Source organism: Kogia breviceps, chromosome 10 (assembly GCF_026419965.1).
Source record: "Kogia breviceps isolate mKogBre1 chromosome 10, mKogBre1 haplotype 1, whole genome shotgun sequence".
In the NCBI taxonomy this organism is placed as follows: Eukaryota; Metazoa; Chordata; class Mammalia; order Artiodactyla; family Physeteridae; genus Kogia; species Kogia breviceps.
In genome coordinates this window covers 71,847,589-71,870,083 of record NC_081319.1, presented here as the reverse complement: position 1 = coordinate 71,870,083, position 22,495 = coordinate 71,847,589, and the positions used below count along the sequence as shown (strand labels likewise).

General features: G+C 38.6%; 1 protein-coding gene and 1 pseudogene across 4 annotated transcripts in view; one reads left to right on the top strand and one right to left on the bottom strand.

Moving 5' to 3' along the window:
• The window catches only part of ZFAND3 (zinc finger AN1-type containing 3), a 329,028-nt gene that overhangs the window by 135,484 nt on the left and 171,049 nt on the right, over positions 1 to 22,495 (bottom strand). The gene's annotated exons all lie outside the window — the stretch shown is intronic.
• Positions 21,794 to 21,865, top strand: LOC131764718 (small nucleolar RNA U3; annotated as a pseudogene).

The following is a 22,495-nucleotide window of genomic DNA, read 5'->3' as shown; positions in this document are numbered from 1 at the left end:
TTTTAAATTGCACGCTGTTCTGAGTAGCCTGATGAAATCTCATGCTGTCCCACTCCATTCCATCCAGGACATGACTCATCCCTTTGCCCAGCATACCTACACTATATACATTACCGGTCCCTTAATTTAGGAAAAAAACATAGTATATATAGGCTTCAGTACTATCTGCAGTTTCAGGAATCTGCTGGGGGGCTTGGAATATATCCCCTGCAGATAAGGGAAGACTACTGTACGTTTTTTACTTCAGTGCCTTAGTTATAATTATCCTTCCAGAAATGTGAAATATTTTTGTCTAAAAAGGAAATAAGGGTACAAAACCAGTTTTTACCCCCTTCCTTTCCTTTTCCTTCTTTACTCCCTTCTCTCTCTCTTAAGAGAAAGACCAGTTTTAAGAGAAAGACAATTCTTTTAAGAGAAAGTACATATCTAAATTTGAGTCTAAAGGGAAAAAAACTATAATCAATGTGTTATGCAGAAAAAGAGTAACTCCCTAGTGACACAGTGTTTAAGAATCCGCCTGCCAATGCAGGGGACACGGGTTCGAGACCTGGTCCAGGAAGATCCCACATGCTGCAGAGAAACTAAGCCCATGTGCCACAACTACTGAGCCTGGGCTCTAGAGCCTGCGAACCACAACTACTGAGCCCGCGTGCCACAACTACTGAAGCCCATGAGCCTAGAGACCGTGCTCCGCAACAAGAGAAGCCATCACAAATGAGAAGCCCACGCACCACAACAAAGAGTAGCCCCTGCTCACCGCAGCTAGAGAAAGCCCGTGCGCAGCAACGAAGGCCCAACGTAGCCAAAAATAAATAAATAAAAATAAATAAATTTATATATATAAAAAAAGAGTAACTGGATTGTTCAGCAGACATAAGTCACAGTCCTGAATCTGCAACTTACTAATTATGTGAGACAGACCTCAGTTTCATTAATTCTGAAAAGTGTGTAGAAACTAGTTCAATAAATAATTTTAAATTATTGAAAGATTTCCCTTCCCAATTGGAAAATGCACTTGCGATGGTACCATGGCCATGAATTCTTTGAGTACTACTTTCAAAATGCTTTAATATACATCATGTCATTTTTTTCTCAAGAGAATTCTAAGATACAGATGGAATAGGTAGTATTATCATTCTACAAATAAGCAAACTGTCTCTCAGAGTGATTAAATGACTTGCCCAAGAGCCCAAAACTGAGAGGACAGAGACTTCTTGATCTTGTTTAAGAGTGCCTTCTACTACATAGCATGATTCTGATCTAGACAAGCTGGGTGCTATTAAAAGTATATTTTTGGCAATCAATGTTAGTTCTTATTGGCAATGTAACAATACACACCTATACTCATTTTATATACTGGCACTAAAGAGAAATTAAGGTTTGACTGCAAGGAATTATCCTTAGAAACTATCTGTGAATGTCTGTATCTTTTGGTAAAGATATTAAACTCCCATCTTTGAGACTTCAGTACTCTTTTTCAAAAAATGCACCAACAAGTGAGACTAGATATATAGAATACATCCATAACAGAGCCCAAAATAAAGCCATCCTATGTGGAGCTGCTGGGATTTGAAATGGCACTAAAAATTTACCAAAGATTCTCTGCAAATGTGCTGAATAGACTCTCATTTTCAATCTTACTAATATAAAAACTTCAAAGCCACTGCTCTTTCAGAAGCTGATTATCTCCTTGAAGATTGTGCATCTCTTCTTGTTACAGGTTGAGCATTACACTACCCACATATATACTTCCACCAATTTGTGATGCCAAGAAAATCACCAACTTTCAGTTAGAAGGGATCATAATGATTTTCTAGTTCAAGACCTGTATTTTACAGACTTTGGCAAAGCCCTGGCTGATTATTCACTGAACCCGCAAAAGAATCACTCTGTTTTTCACTTTAGTATACCTTTACCACATGATGCTTATCTTTTTACATCTAGACATTTAATAAAAGGGATGAAAATTTTAACTTTAAGTGGTTAAAGTTTGAGAATATCTCTGGATCTCATTTTTGCACACCATTTCTATTCTACAGTAACATCATGTGTTGGGCTAAAGATCAAGTTTGAAGGTTATGAATTTATATGTTGCACACTCAAATATCAAAAATTTAGAAATTACAGAATCAGAGGTGCAAATGAAAATTTGTTGCATGTAGCATTGGTCACTTCCATCTTAATGAACAGCTAGCTAGTCTTGTCAAAAACAGGTAAGTTTTTGTATTTCCTATAGTATGTCACCAGTATCAGGACACTGCTGCCCTAAAGTAGAAGTAAAAAAGAAAAGAAAAAGAGAGGGAGAGAGGGACAGAGGGAGAGAGGGAGGGCGGGAGGGGGAAAAATCCCACAGAAAAAGAACACCCATGATGGGAATTTCCTGGCAGTCCAGTGGTTAGAACTCTGTGCTTCCACTGCAGGGGGCACAGGTTTGACCCATGGTTGGGAAACTAAATCCCGCAAGCCATGCAGTGCAGCCAAAACAAAACAAAACACCACCCACCACATTTCCAAGGCAGGCAATACAGTAATGCTAAGAGTTAATGCCTTAGAAATCAGGTTCCTCCTTTGCCAAGATTCTACCAAATATCCACTATCAGAAATCAACTTCAAAATAACACAAAAGTTTTCTATAACCACAATATCCCAAACTGAATACATCCGAGTTCTAGGACATTAATTTGAAGCCCCTACCATTATAACCTCTCCTCATCTTCTATACCCAACTCCATGTTACCAAATATTTTAAATACAGTACTCAAAATTTCCTCCAAGGGACCACACTGTTAAACCTAGAAAGCTGGCCCCAGGAAGCTGAACATCGAGCCTTCAGTCTGATATGAAATATAATAAAATTAAATAGGAAAGCTGACAAGAAGAAAAAGTGAGTTGCCACTCAGTATTAGAGCCCTAAAGAAAAAATAAATTAGAGTGTTTTCATTCAGAACACAGAAGATGATGGACGGATACAGAGAATGACAGTGATAAACAGTGACTGAGGGGTGTCCCAAAGGCAGAAGGAAAAGAGATACAAACAGGAACCTTGACATTGTGCATGGCTTTTAACAGTACAAGTTCACTTACTTAAATTTCATTAATTTCCATTTTTATATAAGCAAATACAATATAAAACATGTTTTAATAATTATAAATTAAAATACAGCAATATAATTCAGAACCAGACTCCAAACTTCCTGTGGGTATCATTTTTGTACTCATAATAACTTCATAGAGATTGTCAAGTGTTTATTGTTGAACCAAACCTAATTTATAGATATACAGGCTTATATATAACACACAGACACAGTACTATATTGGTGGTTTTTTTTTTTTAAATCACATCTCTTTCTGAGTGTTCTATAATTCAGACTCTATTAAATTGGACAAAACTTCTGGAGTCTCCTTTATTTAAAATGTTCACACTTGGGACTTCCCTGGTGGTGCAGTGGTTGAGAATCCACCTGCCAGTGCAGGGGACACGGGGTTGAGCCCTGGTCCGGTAAGATCTCACATGCCACGGAGCAACTATGCCCGTGTGCCACAACTGCTGAGCCTGTGCTCTAGAGCCCACGAGCCACACTACTGAGCCCACGTGCCACAACTACTGAAGCCCGTGCGCCTAGAGCCCGTGTTCCACAACAAGAGAAGCCACCGCAATAAGACCACGCACCACAATGAAGAGTAGCCCCCACTCACCGCAACTAGAGAAAGTCCGCGCGCAGCAACAAAGACCCAATGCAGCCAAAAATAAATAAATAAATTTATTTTTTTTTTAAATTGTATTTTCAGTTGTAAAAACATATATCCTTCTGGTAATACAATAAATTAGCTCAGTCTTTCTTTGTCTGCTAATTAGAGACCAAAGGTCTTGGTCATAAAAGAGGAAAGGCGTAATTTTTACTGAACAACCACTATTAATACCTGCTAGGGGCTTCCCTGGTGGCGCAGTGGTTGAGAATCCGCCTGCCGATGCAGGAGACACGGGTTCGTGCCCTGGTCCGGGAAGATCCCACATGCCGCGGAGCAACGAAGCCCGTGAGCCATGGCCACTAGGCCTGCGCGTCCGGAGCCTGTGCTCCGCAACGGGAGAGGCCACAACAGTGAGAGGCCCGCATACCGGAAAAAAAAAAAAAAAAAAAAAAAAAAAAAAAAAAAAATACCTGCTAGGCATTGGGTCAGATATTCCAGCATCTCACCTTCAACAATATTAAAATCTAGTTAATCAGGTAAATATAACTATGTCCTTTTTTTTTTTTTTTTTTTTGCAGTACGCGGGCCTCTCATTGTTGTGGCCTCTCCGTCGTGGAGCACAGGCTCCGGACGCGCAGGCTCAGTGGCCATGGCTCACGGGCCCAGCCGCTCCGCGGCATGTGGGATCCTCCCAGACCGGGGCACGAACCCGCGACCCCTGCATCGGCAGGCGGACCCTCAACCACTGCGCCACCAGGGAAGCCCTAACTATGTCCTTTTGATCACTGAGCAATTTGATCTTGGAATTAGTCTTGTTTTCAGTTTAATATGTCAATGATTTCAACAGAGAAAGAGAAATATCAGAAGCCCAGTAGAATTTTACCTACTTTAAATGAAATCTAAACCAAAGAGGCAAAGCTGACAGATCTTGAGCACTAAAATTTCAGTGAGTTTGAGAACCATTCTTATCTCTATTTCAAATAATGGGAAAACTAAAACATAAATGAAGCACAAAGGTCACACATGACTGTTAAACTCTGCAATCACTTAACAGACCAATATTTAGACTAAAAGAAAGGGCTGAGAAGAACTCAGGCCAACACAACTCACTTCTTTTGTGTGCAACTAATTTTTATTCCCAGAGACAAAGAAGTCACCTTTACTTTCATTCCCCTGAAATTCTCTACAGAGCTTGTTGGGAGCTATGGGAATGTACAAATACATGTTTATCCATGTTCTGAAAATGGTTTTCCAAAACTGGATAAATCAGACATCTCGCTACACCAATTACATCAAATAAATTTGGGCTATTTACCTGTGACCATAGGACGAATTAATGGCTTTAAAAAAGAACAAGTGCTAACATCAAGCCTGTAATTTTACAGCGTAAAAAGTAATGCTACACTCTCTAAAATCTGGAGCTCTGGACATCTGGCCAAAAGCCCACTAAAAGATAAGATTCTAATACAATTTGTGTTGCTCTGTGGAAAGATCCCAGGAACACAAAATAAACTGAGCAGGAAAGAACACCAAGATGGAGATCATTTATAACAGAACACAGACTAGCTCACAAAGTACATTTGCATCAGTCTTTTAGTCCTCTGACCTAACTACAGTTTCAGGGGCACTCTGTACCTTCCAGAAGGTCAAACACTAGTAGAAATGAACTTGTGAAGAGGGGAACTGTGAAGCAGTTTCAGAAATAATATGAGCAAACGTTTCTAGGGGATTAAGCCTATTATTCAACTTGGAAGTTTCTACCATCCACTACAGGTCAAGTTTAAGAAGAATGAATAAAGATGAATCAGAATGCTTTCCACACAAAGGCTCAGAATTTATTTTGGAGATTAAAAATTCTCCCTTACAACAGGATACACAGGCATTCTTGCTTTTCTAAATTACCCTGCATTCTTCAACCTGTTCTCCTTCAAGTACAATCAGAGCAAACTTTGAGCTTTATCACTGCATCAGAGGAGGATTCAATGTCTATAATTTTTTCATTTATGAATACTTCTACTGATATGTAAAAATAAAAGAATTATTAAGTAAAGTAGGTAAGGTAAGCATAAGAAGGTAAGGTAAGAAGGTAAGCATAAGGCCCATAATCAGGATCTATGGGCTTTTCGCTCTTTCATAAACTTGTTTGGAGGGCATGGGAAAAGTTTCTATTTCTCAATTTCAGATTAGATGAAAAGAGTTTACAGTTAATTAATAGAAGCTGATTGGGTCTTTGCAAGTGATAGACATGAGTATCAATATAGTTCTCATATTGGAACCTAGGTTCATCACAGGAAACTTTTTGGTTTATCCAAATTTTCTTTTATTAAAAAAATTTTTTTAATTCCAGCAGGGGATAATTATAAGCAATTCTAGCTGTATGTCACTCAGAAGTATTTTCTTTTTCTTAATAATAAGTTTTATTTCTAGGACAGTTTTAGATTTACAGAAAAATTGCTATGGTGGTATAGAGAGTTCCTATATACCCAGAACCCAATTTCCCCTAACATTAACATCATACACTAGCGTATGGTATGTTTGTTACAATTAATGAAACAATACTGATACACTTTTTTTCTGCTTTGTTATATTCATCCATTTGTTTTAATTTTTAGGTTCCACATATAAGTGATAACATACAGTATTTGTCTTTCTCTGTCTGACTTATTTCACTAAGCATAATATCTTCCAAGTCCATCCACATTGTTGCAAATGGCAAAATTTCATTCTTTTTTATGGCTGAGTAGTATTCCATATATCATATCTTCTTTATCCATTTGTCTGTGGACGGACAATTAGGTTGCTCCCATGTCTTGGCTATTATATATAATGCTGCTATGAACACTGGAGTGCATGTATCTTTTCAAATCAATGTTTTCATTTTCTTCAGATCATACAGTAGTTCTATTTTTAGTTTTTTTGAGAAACCTCCATACTGTTTTCCACAGTGGCTACACCTATCTACATTCCCACCAAGAGTTTATGAGGGTTCCCTTTTTTCCACATCCTTGCCAACATTTGTTATTTGTGGTCTTTTTACTGATAGACATTCTGACAGGTGTAAGGTGACATCTCATTGTGGTTTTGATTTGCATTTCTCTGATGACTAGCAATGTTGAGCACCTTTTCATGTGCCTGTTAGCCACCTGCATGTCTTTGGAAAAATGTCTATTCAGGTCTGCTGCCCATTTATCAATCGAGGGGTTTTTTTTTATATTTATAAGCTGTTTATATATGTTGGATCGCAACCCCTTATCAGTCATATCATATGCAAATATTTTCTCCCATTCAGCAGGCTGTCTTCTTGTTTTGTTGAGGATTTCCTTTGCTGTGCAAAAGCTTTTAAGTTTAATTAGGTCTCATTTGTTCATTTCTGCTTTTGTTTCCTTTCCCTTAGAAGATAAATCCCAAAAAAATATTGCTACAATTCATGTCAAAGGGTGTTCTACCTATGTTTTCTTCTAGGAGTTTTATGTTTTCCAGCCTTACATTCAGGTCTTTAATCCATTTTGAGTTTATTTTTGTATATGGTGTGAGACAATGTTCTAATTTCATTCTTTTACATGTAGTTGTCCAGTTTTCCCAGCACCACTTATTGAAGAGACTGCCTTTTCTCCATTGTATAGTCTTGCCTCCTTTGTCATAGATTAACTGACCAAAAATGTGTGGGCTTATTTCTAAGCTCTCTATTCTGTTCCATTGATCTATGTGCCTGTTTTAGTGCAAGTATCACACTGTGCTGACTACTGTAGCTTTGCAGTATTGTCTGAAGTGAGGGAGCACGATATCTGCAGCTCTGTTCTTCTTTCTCAAGATTGTTTTTGGCTATTTAAGGTCTTTTGTGTTTCCATACGGATTCAAAATATTTGTTCTAGCTCCGTGAAAAATGCCATTGACATCTTGATAGGGATAGTGTTGAATCTATAGATTACCTTGGGTAATATGGTCATTTTAACAATATTAATTCTTTCAATCCATGAAAACAGTGTATTGTTCCATCTGTTTGTATCATCTCCAATTTCTTCCATCAGTGCCTTATGGTCTTCCAAGTACAGGTCTTTTATACCTCCTTAGTAAGTATTTTATTCTTTTTGATGAGACTATAAATCTAACTGTTCCCTTAATTTCTCTGATAGTTGTTGTCAGTATGTAGAAATGGAAGAGACTGCTGTATATTAATTTTGTATCTTGCAACGTTACCAAATTCATTGATGAGCTCTAATAATTTTTTGGTGGCATCTTTATCATTTTCTATGTATACTACAATAATGATACACTATTAACTTCATTAAATATGAAGTCTAAAACTCATTCGTATTTCCTTGGTTTTCACACTAATTCCTTTTTCTGTCCAGAATCCCATCCATAATATATATTACATTTAGTTGTCATGTCTCTTTAGGTCCCTCTTAACTCTGACAGTTTCTCAAACTTCCCTTGTTTTTGATGACCTTGATAGTTATGAAGAGTACTGGTCAGGTAATTTGCATGACATGTATTGATTTGGGTTTATCTGGTGTTTTTCTCATAGTTGGACTGGGTTTATGAGTTTGGGGGATGAAGGCCGTAGAGGTAGAGTACCCGTCTCATCACATCATATCAAGGGTACATGCTATCAACATGAATTATCACTGTTGATGTTCATTTTGATCACCTGGCTGAGGTGGTGTTTGTCAGGTTTCTCTACTTTAAAGTTACTCTTCTCCCCTTCCTTTCTCTTTGGAGAGAGAAAGGAAGGGGAGAAGAGTACCCCACATTTAAGGGGTAGAAACTTGGGCTCCCCCTCCTTGAGGGCAGAGTATCTACATAAATAGTTTGGAATTCTTTTGCACAGAAAAAATTGGTCTCTTCTCCCACTTTTATTTATTTGATCAATCACTAATTATATCAGTACGGACTCATGGATGTGTTATACTTTGGGTATAATCCATTACTACTTTATTTATCTTATTGCTCCAATTGTTCCAGCTTCAGCTATTGGGAGCACTTTTTGTTGGCTCCTATGTCCCTCTGACATGCGCCCCTCATTGTGGGTTTTTTTTTCTTTTTTTAAAAAGCACTTCCTTTATTTTCTGGCATTACAATATGATCCATGCTTATCTTGAATATTTTCGGCCCCAGTCTTAGAACTGGCTGTTTCTCACAAGAGACCGGATGGTTCCTTTTATTGGAGAATGGTATTAAAAACCAAGATCTGGGTGCTAAGTATGCTCATTGCTAATGGGATGTCATTGTTTCCAGGCCCTCTCAGCTGACAGAGCAAGAAAATATATGTACATAAACTAACCTGTGTGTACACATATTTATAAATATTTTATATGGAACTATTTACATCTATAATAAGCTAAACATGAGTCCTTACTGATGTCTCCAACTCTAATCCATTACCATACAGACCATTTCTTTTTATCACTGAATAATATTCCATTGAATGGATGTACCGCAGTCTGTTTATTCATTCACCTATTGAATAACATCTTGGTTACTTCCAGGTTTTGAAGATCATTATAAAGCTACTAAAAACATTCATTTTTTTCAGGTTTTTGTGTGGTTTTAAGTTTTCAAAGGAGGTTTCAATATAGCAGTTAACATCATCTCTTCTTCCTAAACAATCTTTGAATTCTGTTAACCATCCACTGAAGCCATCAAAATCTCTTCCCACCAACTCTGTGCATTTGCCCAAGCAGCCCCAAGTTACCTAGTACAATTTTCACTGCCTATCTGCTAACCACTCTTTTCAAAACTCATCCATGAATTTAACTCAAGTGAATGGCCTATTATGTGCCAGGCACTGTACTAGGATTCCAAAGATGAATGAAACAGTGTTGTTAGCCATCAGTGAGGGGAATAAAGCACTTCATCTGGAGCAAAAAGCACCACAAGAGTGCTTCACAATGCACCCAAGCTTGCTCCAACAGCTACCTCTCCCTGCAGTGGCTGTCTTCACCCCAAGTAGGAGCTAGCCTGGGGCTCCCTAGGGATATGTCCTGGCTGTGTATTTTTATTTGAGTCTCTCCACTTCTCCCACTATGCATCTGAGATGGCTAAATTCCTAGCTGTCTGGCATCTGCTGATATAAAACTGTTGATGATGGTAAAATTATCGTCATCATAGTTAAACAGGCATTCCTGAACCTTACTCTTCACCAGTGCAATGCCATTCTTCCCTCTAACCCTATTTTCTTTACAGGGTTTTGAATCCCATACCAGTTATACTCCTGAAAATATAAAAAGTAAAAGACCATGCCAGAGAATGACAAAACTGAAATGCTACAAGCACTTCTAACTTAATATTGCCTGTATCTCTGTAATTTTTACTTTTCCCAACAGAAATAAGAAAATAGCACAACTCAACCTCTATTTTTTATATGCAAAATGACTTTACAAGGAAAACACATTTTATTCTGCAAATTTACTTATCCCTACCTAATTAACATTAAAAGGGTATTGCTAGGCATAAACTAACACATGAGGTTCAAGAGTGTATCTGACCCACTTCTGGGAATTTATCCTATAGAAATAATGCAACAGAAGAAAACTATTCTCTGTAGAAAAATATTCATTATTTCATTATGGATAATAATGAAAAACTGAAAACAACCAGAACAGTCCCAAAGTGGGGAAACAGACAGCAAATATGGATAAATTAGGTCAGAGGCATAATATATAACAATTCAAAATAATTTTTAAAACAGCAATGTTTGATACAAAGAAATACAGAATATAAAATCACAAATACAATTATACATTGAAAAAATATGTGTATTTATGGGCAAATTGATTTAGGTAATGAAATTAACCACATTTTCCCTTATAATTTTCCTTTTACAATAAAAGTTTGAAGAAAAAAGTTACCTTTACTTTAAATTGAATTTTGCAGGTTCTTCCAAATCATATTAAAAAGAAAAAAAAGAACCTAGTGGGGGGTGCGTGCAGAGGATGATTGAGCCCAAGAAATAAAAGGAGTTAAAACACCTGATTTGCCTGGTTTGAATCCAGGCTCTGCCAGCTAAGCTCTATAACTGTGGGACAGTTACTAATCTCTAAGAGTCCCCTATAAAATTTACACTTAAAAGTTTATAAATAAAAAAGAAATAAGTGTATAGCAAGTATATGATAAATGTAAGCAGTTATTATTTCACTGCTATATATGCTCATCAGGTAACAGTGTTGAAGAGAAATACTGTGAAGACTATCAATATGATCTTAAAGCAGCACATATTTTGTGTCAATTATTGGTGTGGTGTTGGCAAGACTACAACTTTTGAAAATCTGCTCTTAAAATTTTTTTTTCTAGGGACTTCTTTGGTTGCACAGTGGTTAAGAATCTGCCTGCCAATGCAGGGGACACGGTTTCAAGACCTCGTCCAGGAAGATCCCACATGCCGTGGAGCAAATAAGCCTGTGCGCCACAACTACTGAGCCTGCGCTCTAAAACCCTCGAGCCACAACTACTGAAGCCCACGCACCTAGAGCCCGTGCTCCACAACAGGAGAAGCCACTGCAATGAGAAGCCCGCGCACCGCAACCAAGAGTAGTCCCCACTCGCCGCAACTAGAGAAAGTCAGCACGCAGCCAAAAATAAAAAGTTAATTTAAAAAAATTTTTTCTGTAAGAGCCCATTGGTTTAAAATATTTTTAATTAGAATTATTCATTTGATAGTATCCTGCAAAAAAAAAACCTACTGACTCTTTAATATCTCAAACACGTATTTACTAATTTTACTTGTTAGTTGTTTTACTTTTTGTGCTCATTAAAAGGCTTTTTAAAAAATAAAATTTCAGGGCTTCCCTGGTGGCGCAGTGGTTGAGAATCTGCCTGCCGATGCAGGAGACACAGGTTCGTGCCCCAGTCTGGGAGGATCCCACATGCCGCGGAGCGGCTGGGCCCGTGAGCCATGGCCACTGAGCCTGTGCGTCCGGAGCCTGTGCTCCGCAACAGGAGAGGCCACAACAGTGAGAGGCCTGCATACCACAAAAATAAATAAATAAATAAATAAAATAAAATAAAATTTCATTCAGGGAAGGGCCTCTACTTTACTCATCTTAGGATTTCCCCCAAGCAGAGTAAACAACATATACTGTCAACATTCAATAAATATTTATCAATTGAATTATTTAAATGTTTTTTATTCCCACTGCAAAATTAAATTATGCAACATCTGGCTAAGGAACAGGTATCACTGCACATTCCTAATGCAATTTTCCAAAAGGGAATTCCTTTCTCATTAACAGAAACCCAGAAATAATGTGCACAAGAAACAAACAGAACGGGGCAATCTAGAATTCAACTGCATTCATACATAGACTGGGTTGCTAAAGGCAACTAAGGTTGAGAATTTAATGTCTTTAGACAGTAAGTTCTCCTAAAACCCTTTCCCTTACAATTGACAATGAGACTGATACCCAAGATAGAAGTTTCCCTCACCTTAAGAAAGGTGAGAGAAATAAATTCCAACTGAGTAAATCACCTAAAAAGGAGGGAAAAAATCTGGTTAAAAGGATCTGCCAGGAGCCAATAGCTGCCTTTCTGTCCTTGATACAGCGCATTGCATCAACAGACCTAATATCCTCACACAGGTGTCTCCAGCATTATGTCACCTTCCCACTTCTACCCTTACCTTTTACTCTCATTTATTCAAAGAAGCTGTTCAACTGCCACACCACTTGCCAGCAACAAAGGCAGTTAGAACCACTGGATCAGCTAGGGACAACATTCTAGAACACTATCATTAGGATCACCCCTCCTCTCTGAGATAGGAAACCTTGGGGGTGGCCACTGTCGTACACCAGTCTGCTTGCAGGACCTGTCTGAAGTCTAGCCACTAAAGCTGAATGTTAACAAAGCACAGAACAGCACCAGCAAAAATCTGGCTTGGTAAATCTTCATTGTTTTAAATTACGCTAATGAGCCACAAGATATAACAAACAGCTTAATCCAGCCTGATTTGTAACTGAGCAGCTGTGTTTTATTGATGGAAATTGGAAGGTAAGAGTTACCAATCATATACTTAATATTATAATGGCATCTACATTGTATTTGATAAATACAGACACCCTGAAGAAGAAGTACCCTACACCCTGCCAAGCACACAATGTCAAAACAGCAAAAAATGTTAAGACTCCAGCTTATAATTAGTCATTCTACTGCCAGAGAGATAATGGCAGGCAATTTCTGTGGGAAAAGTAATGCCTGAGCTTGGAATAAGCAGTCCTTCTCTATCAAAGAAGTGGACACTTAAGAACTGCCTCCGCCTGCTCATAAACATTCCTGTTCACTGAGAGCCAGACACCAGGTGGTCTACCTAATCTAAAAGATTTCCTAGTAGAAGGCAATGCAAGAAAAATAAAATGAAAGAAAGAGTAAGTGTTTTCTCATTTCCACAGTCCACTATGGGAAGTAAGCCACCTGTCCTCTTAAGACAGTTTAGGATTTTCCCTCCAAGGGCTTTAAGCTCTTTGGCTCCATCTTCGGAATCATAACATTGTAATATCATACAAGTATCATTATTTTCTAACAGAAGCCAACACACATACCATCAACTTGTTCTGTGAACCACACACACACAATTCTAGTAAGTAAATGTAAAATGCAAAGAGTTAGAAATCAAATTCTTGGGGCTTCCCTAGTGGCGCAGTGGTTGAGAGTCCGCCTGCTGATGCAGGAGACACAGGTTTGTGCCCTGGTCTGGGAAGATCCCACATGCCGCGGAGCGGCTAGGCCCATGAGCCATAGCAGCTGAGCCTGCACGTCCGGAGCGCCTGTGCTTCACAACGGGAGAGGCCACAACAGTGAGAGGCCCACATACCGCAAAAAAAAAGAAAGAAATCAAATTCTCTCACTGGTTCTATGGCATACCCTGTTTCTGTGGTAGTTCAATAATGACTTACCTTTACTGGTGACATTCATTCTTTAAAGGAGGATTTCCATGTTTTTACCAAAAAATGAAAATATCATGAGCAGCCCCAAATGAGTTCAGAATTACATGAGGGAGGGAGGCAGGGAGGAAGGAAGGAAGGAGAAAGCAAAGAAGAAAGAGAAAAACACTACTATATTGTGCTCTGCAATGTATATATTTTAAAGCTAATCATTACTATGGGACAATTTCAATTTGGTTAGGTTGAAGACAAGCTATTAAATAAATGAGAAAACACTTTTTTTTAAACTTCAAAGTTGAATTCCTAAGCTTTTAAAGAAAATGGATAGATCTGCACAAGCACTTTATTGTTATTGCTAATAATAAACAGCCCATGTTGCCAAAAATTTGAATAAAGTATCATTAAAATAAAATCATTTGTTAAAATTTAACAAAAATGAGCAATAGCTGTATTTCTAGCTCTAAGGTTTCATTAGGCTTAGGATCACATAACAAAGACAAAAAAGTATGTCTTAGGCTAATAAATATCCAGATTTTCTTTCTAGATTAATAAAACACTTCTTGCACATATAAAATTTAATCCAAAAATGAGCCTGGATCCCACAGATTACTTAGTCACCACAGATGAAAAAATATACATATATAATGAAGCAATCTAGTAGTCACCAACTTGGGCAACTGATCAAACTTAGCTACTAGTACCAAGAGTAGCACGATGTAACTTTGTGGAACACCTGAAGAAGTATATGTCATCTACTGTACAAAGCAATTCTTGCAAAATAAAGTTGAAGCCGAATTCAATCATGAGGAAACCAATAAGATAAATCTGGAATACTGAACAGTGTAGAATTTGACCAAGACTCAGATTCTTCCAAAAAAGAATTTTTTAAGTCAGGAAAAACAAAGAAATAAACCAAAAAATGGCAGAGAAACCACTGTGAATTAAATAATCAAATGCTTTACCCTTGACTGGATCCTGGATGAAAAACAATACTTTAAAAACTGCTAAAAAAAAAAAAAATGGGGGGACAATTAGGGAAATCTGAATCGAGACTGTGTTTTAACTGTTATGAAATTGTTGATACTTTTCTTAGGTATGATAATAGGATTGTGGTAACGCAAAACAATATCCTTATTCTTAGGAAGTGCATGCTAAAGAATTTAGGGATAAAGTGTCAGAGTTACTGCAACCTGCATGCAGCAAGGTAGCAAAGAAATAGAAGAAAAGCTAGTTGGTCTAAGTGAAGAATATACAAATATTCACTGTTCTAGTCTTTTAGCTTTTCTGTAGGTTTGAGATTTTTAAACTATAAACTTGGGAGAAGGGAAGAATGGGTGTGGGCGCTTCCATGTTTTCATCCAACAGCAGTACTGTACTTTGCTTATATCCCCAAAGAACACCTACATCATCATTACTTTTCTCTCAGCACCAAAGATGATAAATTAAATGCTGATGTGTGATAAGCAGCACAGATATAAAATTTTTTTTTGCTAGTACAGGAAATGCTGCCTAAAAAACCAAAAAAACACAAAAATCAAATTCAGAAGAGAGAGCCCTTCAAGGGTGAGTGAATTTTAAAAAGCCTAGTCTAGGACTTCCCTTGTGGAGCAGTGGTTAAGAATCCGACTGCCAATGCAGAGGACACGAGTTCAAGCCCTGGTCTGGGAAGATGCCACATGCCATGGAGCAACTAAGCCAGTGCGCCACAACTACTGAGCCTACGCTCTAGAGCCCACGGGCCACAACTACTGAAGCCCGCATGCCTAGAGCCCATGCTCCGCAACAAGAGAAGCCACCGCAATAAGAAGCTGCGCAACAAAACAAAGAGTACCCCCACTTGCCGCAGCTAGAAGTCTGTGCACAGCAACGAAGACCCAACGCAGCCAAAAATAAATAATAAATAATTTTTTTTAAAAAAAGCCTAGTCAAAGAAACAACACAGTTCCCAAACCTTATTACATAAGTTAAAAGAAAAGCCCCAATCAACTTAAAGAAAGCCAGTCAGAAAGAGTAGTAAAATATTTTCAAAAAATGTAAATCATATTGCCCATTTATAAATTTAAAGGCTTTATCAAACATGATTTATCACCATGGGCAAGAAAATCTTAACATTTCATTTGTTTATCTTCAAATGAGTTAAGTGTGAAAAGAATATAAAACAAATATAAAAAGTTTAATAACCAGAAATCTTTTTTCTAGTAGGATTACATTATGTTGCTTATGATATGTAAAAGCTAGAAGATGAAGAATAATCTTTGAAAAATACAGAACTCCAAAAGAGGATCTGTAAAGAATAAGAAAACTGCTGCACGCATAGTGGGAACTCAAATATCTGCTAAATGAATACTTAGAGAAGACCTTTAAAATGTGCTACTGTGGCCAATAAAATAGGGATATGTGAAAAAAAATTCTCTACTTAAGATTACAACATTGCAACTATCAGATATATATAGTATACCCTAGCAAAATCCTAGCAAACAAAACTGGCACAGTGGCTGTTTGAAGTAGTATATTTCTTCTGTCAAAACCTAATCACAAGGGGGAGGAGTCAAGATGGCAGTGTGGGAAGACTCAGCCTCTCCCCACAACTAGGGCACCGACTGGCCTTTGGTGGGGTACTATAACCCCCAAGGAGACGGGAGGAACCCCAGAGTGACGTAAGGGGACTGAAGCAGGGGAGGAGAAGTGGAGGCCAGACAAGATCGGTGCACCTGAGGCGGGAGAGATCAGGAGAGGCAGCTGGGAGGTACTCTCTAGGAAGACTGGGAAAGGAACGGAGGGCGATCACCTGGCCCACTCGGGCAGGGAGCCTGCTGAGCTCCCAAGCCGGTTCCCCCACCTCCAAAGCCCCACCCAGGCCATGTGGATCCTGGGGGAAAAGGAGGGAGGCAGGGAAAATAAGGAGTGGCAGGTGGGAGGGGCCATCCAGGAGGAGCAGAATAGAAACAGAGGTCATTCCCCTGCCCCCAGCCCAGTTGGGCCCAGGGACCCTGCTGAGCTCCCAGGGTGATCCCCTGCCCTCCAAAGCCCAATCCAGGTCATGTGGGTCCTTGGGGGCATAGAAAGGAGGCTGAGGGGAGAACAGGAAAGGCAGGTGAGAGGGGACTCCGGGAGGAGTGAGTGAGGAGTGGAGGGCGATTGCCCTGCCCACTCAGGCATGAGGAGCCTGCTGAGGTTCCAGGCTGCTCCCCTGCTCTCCAAGCCCCACCCTCCCATGCCACCACCCCCGCCCTGGACTGTATTGGTCCTGGGGGCATAGGAGGGAGGTGGGGGAGATCAGGAGAGGCAGGTATGAGAGGTCCTCCCAGACCCCAGACCAGAGGAGCAGGAGATGAGAGGAGGGCATTTGTCCTGCCCACTCGAGCCCAGTAAGCCTGCTGGGCTCCCAGGTGAGGTCCCCTGCCCTCTGACACGAGGGGTGGTGGGCACACCTGGGCCCCTTCTGTTCCTTGAGCCTAAGCCCCAGCCCCCACAGCCCCCAGGGCCTTTTCCAGCCCTGTAGGTCCTGAGCATTGGCCCCACCCACCACCCAAACCTCACCCTTGCTTAGGCCATGCTCTCCACAGCCAATGCCTCCCCCCAACTTTTTTCTTTTCCCTCCTCCTCTTTTTTACTATAGTGATACTAATGTACCTTCCAGTTGTTGATTCATCTATATTTTTTATTTTTACATTCTTGCTACCATATGTTTGTTTCCTAGTCTAATTTTATTTTTCACTTTGTTATTGTTCTCTCTCTTTATATTTTTTTTTTAGCACCCCAGGCAACTTGCAGGATCTTGATTTGCAAGCCCGGGTTGGGCAGAAGGTCCTGAGTGGGAGCTACAAGTCAGAACCACTGCACTAATAGAGAACCTGAGACACCAGGGAATATTCATTGGAGGTCTCATAGAGTTCCTCATCTCAGCACCAAGACCCAGCTCTACCCAATAGCCTACAAACTCCAGGGTTGGAAGCCTCAGGCCAACCAACCAATAAAACAGGAACACAATCCCACTCATAAAATTTAAAAAAATAAATGAGACAGCAAAAAATATGTCACAGTTGAAGGAGCACGGTAAAAACCCACAAGACCAAATAAATGAAGAGGAAACAGGCAATCTATCTGAAAAAGAATTCAGAGCAGTGATAGTAAAGATGATCCAGAATCTCAAAAATAGACTGGAAGCAGACTGAGAAAATACAGCAAATGTTTAAATAACAAACAAACAAAGATGAACAACACAATAAGTGTAATGAAAAATACACTAGAAGGAGTTAAAAACAGAATAACAGAGGCAGAAGCACGAATAAGTGAGGTGGAAGACAAAATGGTGGAAATAACTGCCAAGGAGCAGAATAAAGAAAAAACAATGAAAAGAATTGAAGACAATCTCAGAGACCTCTGGAACAACACTAAACACACGAACATTCGAATTATAGGGGTCCCAGCAAGAAGAAGAGAAAAAGAAAGAGTCTGAGAAAATATTTGAAGAGATTACAGCAGAAAACTTCCCTAACATGGGAAAGGAAATAGTCACCCAACTCCAGGAAGCACGAAGTGTCCCATACAGGATAAACCCCAGGAAAAACACACCAAGACACACAGTAATCAAACTAACAAAAATTAAATTCAAAGAAAAAATATTAAAAGCAGCAAGGGAAAAACAAAACATAACATACAAAGGAATCCCCATAAGGTTATCAGTTGATTTTTCAGCAGAAACTGCAGCCAAGAAAGGAGTGGCAGGATATACTTAAAGTGATAAAAGATAAAAACCTACAACCAAGATTACTCTACCCAGCAAGGATCTCATTCAGATTCGACACAGAAATTAAAACCTTTACAGACAAGCAAAAGCTAAGAGAATTCAGCACGACCAAACCAGCTCTACAACAAATGCTAAAGGAACTTCTCTAAGTGGGAAACACAAGAGAAGAAAAGGACCTACAAAAACAAACTTACAACAATTAAGAAAATGGTCATAGGAACATACATATCAATAATTACCTTAAACGTGAATGGATTAAACGCTCCACCCAAGACACAGGCTTGCTGAATGGATACAAAAACAAGACCCATACATATGCTGTCTACAAGAGACCCACTTCAGACCTAGGGACACATACAGACTGAAACTGAGAGGATGGAAAAAGATATTCCATGCAAATTCAAATCAAAAGAAAGCTGGAGTAGCAATACTCATATCAGATAAAACAGACTTTAAAATAAAGAATGTTAAAAGAGACAAGGAAGGACACTACATAATGATCAAGGGATCAATCCAAGAAGATATAACAATTATATATGCACCCAACATAGGAGCACCTCAATACATAAGGCAACTGCTAACAGCTACAAAAAAGGAAATTGACAGTAACACAGAAAAAGTGGGGGACTTTAACACCTCACTTACACCAATGGACAAACCATCCAAAATGAAAATAAATAAGGAAACACAAGCTTTAAATGACACAATATACCAGATAGATTTCATAGATATTTATAGGACATCCCATCCAAAAACAGCAGATTACACTTTCTTCTCAAGTGCGCATGGAACATTCTCCAGGATAGATCACATCTTGGGTCACAAATCAAGCCTCAGTAAATTTAAGAAAATAGAACTCATATCAAGCATCTTTTCTGGCCACAATGCTATGAGAATAGAAATCAATTATAGGGAAAACAACGTAAAAAACACAACTCCTGGAGGCTAAACAATACGTTACTAAATAACCAAGAGATCAATGAAGAAATTAAAGAGGAAATCAAAACATACCTGAGACAAAATGATAATGAAAACATGACGATCCGAAACCTATGGGATGCAGCAAAAGCAGTTCTAAGAGGAAAGGTTATAGCTATACAAGCCTCCCTCAAGAAACAAGAAAAACCTCAAGTAAACAATCTAACCTTAAACCTAAAGGAACTAGAGGGAGAAGAACAAACAAAACCCAAAGTCAGCAGATGGAAAGAAATCACAAAGATCAGACAAGAAATAAATGAAATAGAAACAAAAAAAAAATAGCAAAGATCAATAAAACTAAAAGCTGGTTCTTTGAGAAGATGAACAAAATGGATAAACCCTTAGCCAGACTCATCAAGAAAAAGAGGGAGAGGACTCAAATCAAGAAAATTAGAAATGAAAAAGGAGAAGTTACAACAGACACCACATAAATACAAAGCATCCTAAGAGACTACTACAAGCAACTATATGCCAGTAAAATGGAAAACCGTGATGAAATGGACAAATTCTTGGAAAGGTACAATTTTCCAAGACTGAACCAGGAAGAATTAAAAAATACTAATAGACCTATCACAAGTAATGAAATTGAAACCATAATTTAAAATCTTCCAACAAACAAAAGTCCAGGATCAGATGGCTTCACAGGCGAATTCTATCTAACATTTAGAGAAGAGCTAACTCCCATCCTTCTCAAACTTTTCCAAAAAGACTGCAGAGGGAGGAACACTCCCAAATTCATTCTACACAGCCACCATCACCCTGATACCAAAACCAGAAAGAGATTATCACACACACAAAAAAAATTATAGGCCAATATCACTGATGAACATAGATGCAAAAATCCTGAACAAAATACTAGCAAACAGAATCCAACAGCACATTAAAAGGATCATACACCATGAAAAAGTGGGATTTATCCCAGGGATGCAAAGATTCTTCAATATACACAAATCAATCAATGTGATACACCACATTAACAAATTAAGAAATAAAAACCATATGATCATCTTAATAGATGCAGAAAAAGCTTTTGACAAAATTCAACAGCCATTTATGATAAAAAAAACTCTCCAGAAAATGGGCATAGAGGGACCCTACCTCAACATAATAAAGACCATATATGACAAACCCACAGCAAGCATCACACTCAATGGTGAAAAACTGAAAGCATTTCCCTTAGGATCAGGAATAAGACAAGGATGTCCACTCTCCCCATTCTTATTCAACTTAGTTTTGGAAGTCCTAGCCACAGCAATCAGAGAAGAAAAAGAAATAAAAGGAATACAAATTGGAAAGAAGTAAAACTGTCACTATTTGCCGATGCCATGATACTATACATAGAAAACCCTAAAGATGCCACCAGAAAACTCCTAGAACTACTCAATGAATTTGGTAAGGTTGCAGGATAGAAAATGGCATTCCTATAACCCAACAATGAAAAAGCAGAAAGAGAAATTAAGGAAAGACTCCCATTTACCACTGCAACGAAAAGAATACCTAGGAATAAACCTACCTAGGGAGACAAAAGACCTGTATGCAGAAAACTATAAAACACTGATGAAAGAAATCAAAGATGACATAAACAGATGGAGAAATATACCATGCTCTTGGATTGGAAGAATCAATATTGTGAAAATGACTATACTACCCAAAGCAATCTACAGATTCAATGCAATCCCTATCAAACTACCAAAGCCATTCTTCACAGAATTAGAAAAAAAAACTTACAATTCATATGGAAACACAGAAGACCCCGAATAGCCAAAGTAATCTTGAGAAAGAAAAACAGAGTTGGAGGAATCAGACTCTGTGCCTTCAAACTATACCACAAAGCTACAGTAATCTAGACAATATGGTACTGGCCCCAAAACAGAAACATAGATCAATGGTACAGGACAGAATGCCCAGAGATAAACCCACGCACATATGGGCACCTAATTTACGACAAAGGAGGAAAGAAATACAATGGAGAAAAGACAGTCTCTTCAATAAGTGCTGCTGGGAAAACTGGACAGCTACATGTAAAAGAATGAAATTAGAACACTCCCTAACACCATACACAAAAATAAACTCAAAATGGATTAAAGACTTAAATGTAAGGCCAGACACTATAAAACTTTTGGAGGAAAACATAGGAAAAACACTCTCTGACATAAACCACAGCAAGATCTTTTTTGACCCACCTTCTAGAGTAACATAAACATAAACAAAAATTTTTAAATGGGACTTAATTAAACTTAAAACCTTTTGCACAGCAAAGGAAACCACAAACAAGACAAAAAGACAACTCTCAGAATGGGAGAAAATATTTCCAAATAAAATAACAAAGGATTAATCTCCAAAACATACAAATAGATCATGGAGCTCAATATCAAAAAAACAAACAACCCAATCCAAAAATGGGCAGAAGACCTAAATAAACATTTCTCCAAAGAAGATATATAGATTCCCAACAAACACATGAAAGGATGCTCAACATCACTAATCATGAGAGAAATGCAAGACTATACTTTCAGGGATCATTTCTATAGTTCGCTACTAGAAAATTTTTAATTATATGTTGCTCATATTATATTCTTATTGGATATCACTGGCACTATAACCAAAAAGAGAGCTCTATAAAAGCATCAGCAACTTTATTAGTGGCAATTACCACATTTCAAGGATATGCTAACTACTTCAAATACAGTATTTCTTTTAGTCTCCTCACAGCTTTAAGAAATACACACCCCAGGACTTCCCTGGTGGTCCAGTGGCTAAGATTCCGTGCTCCCAATGCAGGGGGCCCGGGTTCAATCCCTGGTCAGGAAACTAGATCCCGCATGCATGCTGCAACTAAGAAGCCCAAATGCCACAACTAGGAAGCCCACATGCCTCAACTAAAAGATCCTGCACGTAGCAACGAGGATCCCACGTGCTGCAACTAACACCCGGACAGACTAAATAAATAAATAAATAAATAAATAAATAGGTTTTTTTTCCAAAAAAGAAATACACATCTGGTTCAAGGAAAGGAAAATCTGGCTTGTGGGGGGAGGAGAGGAGACAGGAAATGAAACAAAACAAAACCCTACTCCAAATCACAGAGCTACTAAATACCAGAACAGGGATTTGAATTCAAACCTTCTGATTCCAGACCTTAAGTCCAGAACCCCTATGCCAAAATGTTGTCCCAGGACCAGCAGTATCACCTGAGACCTTG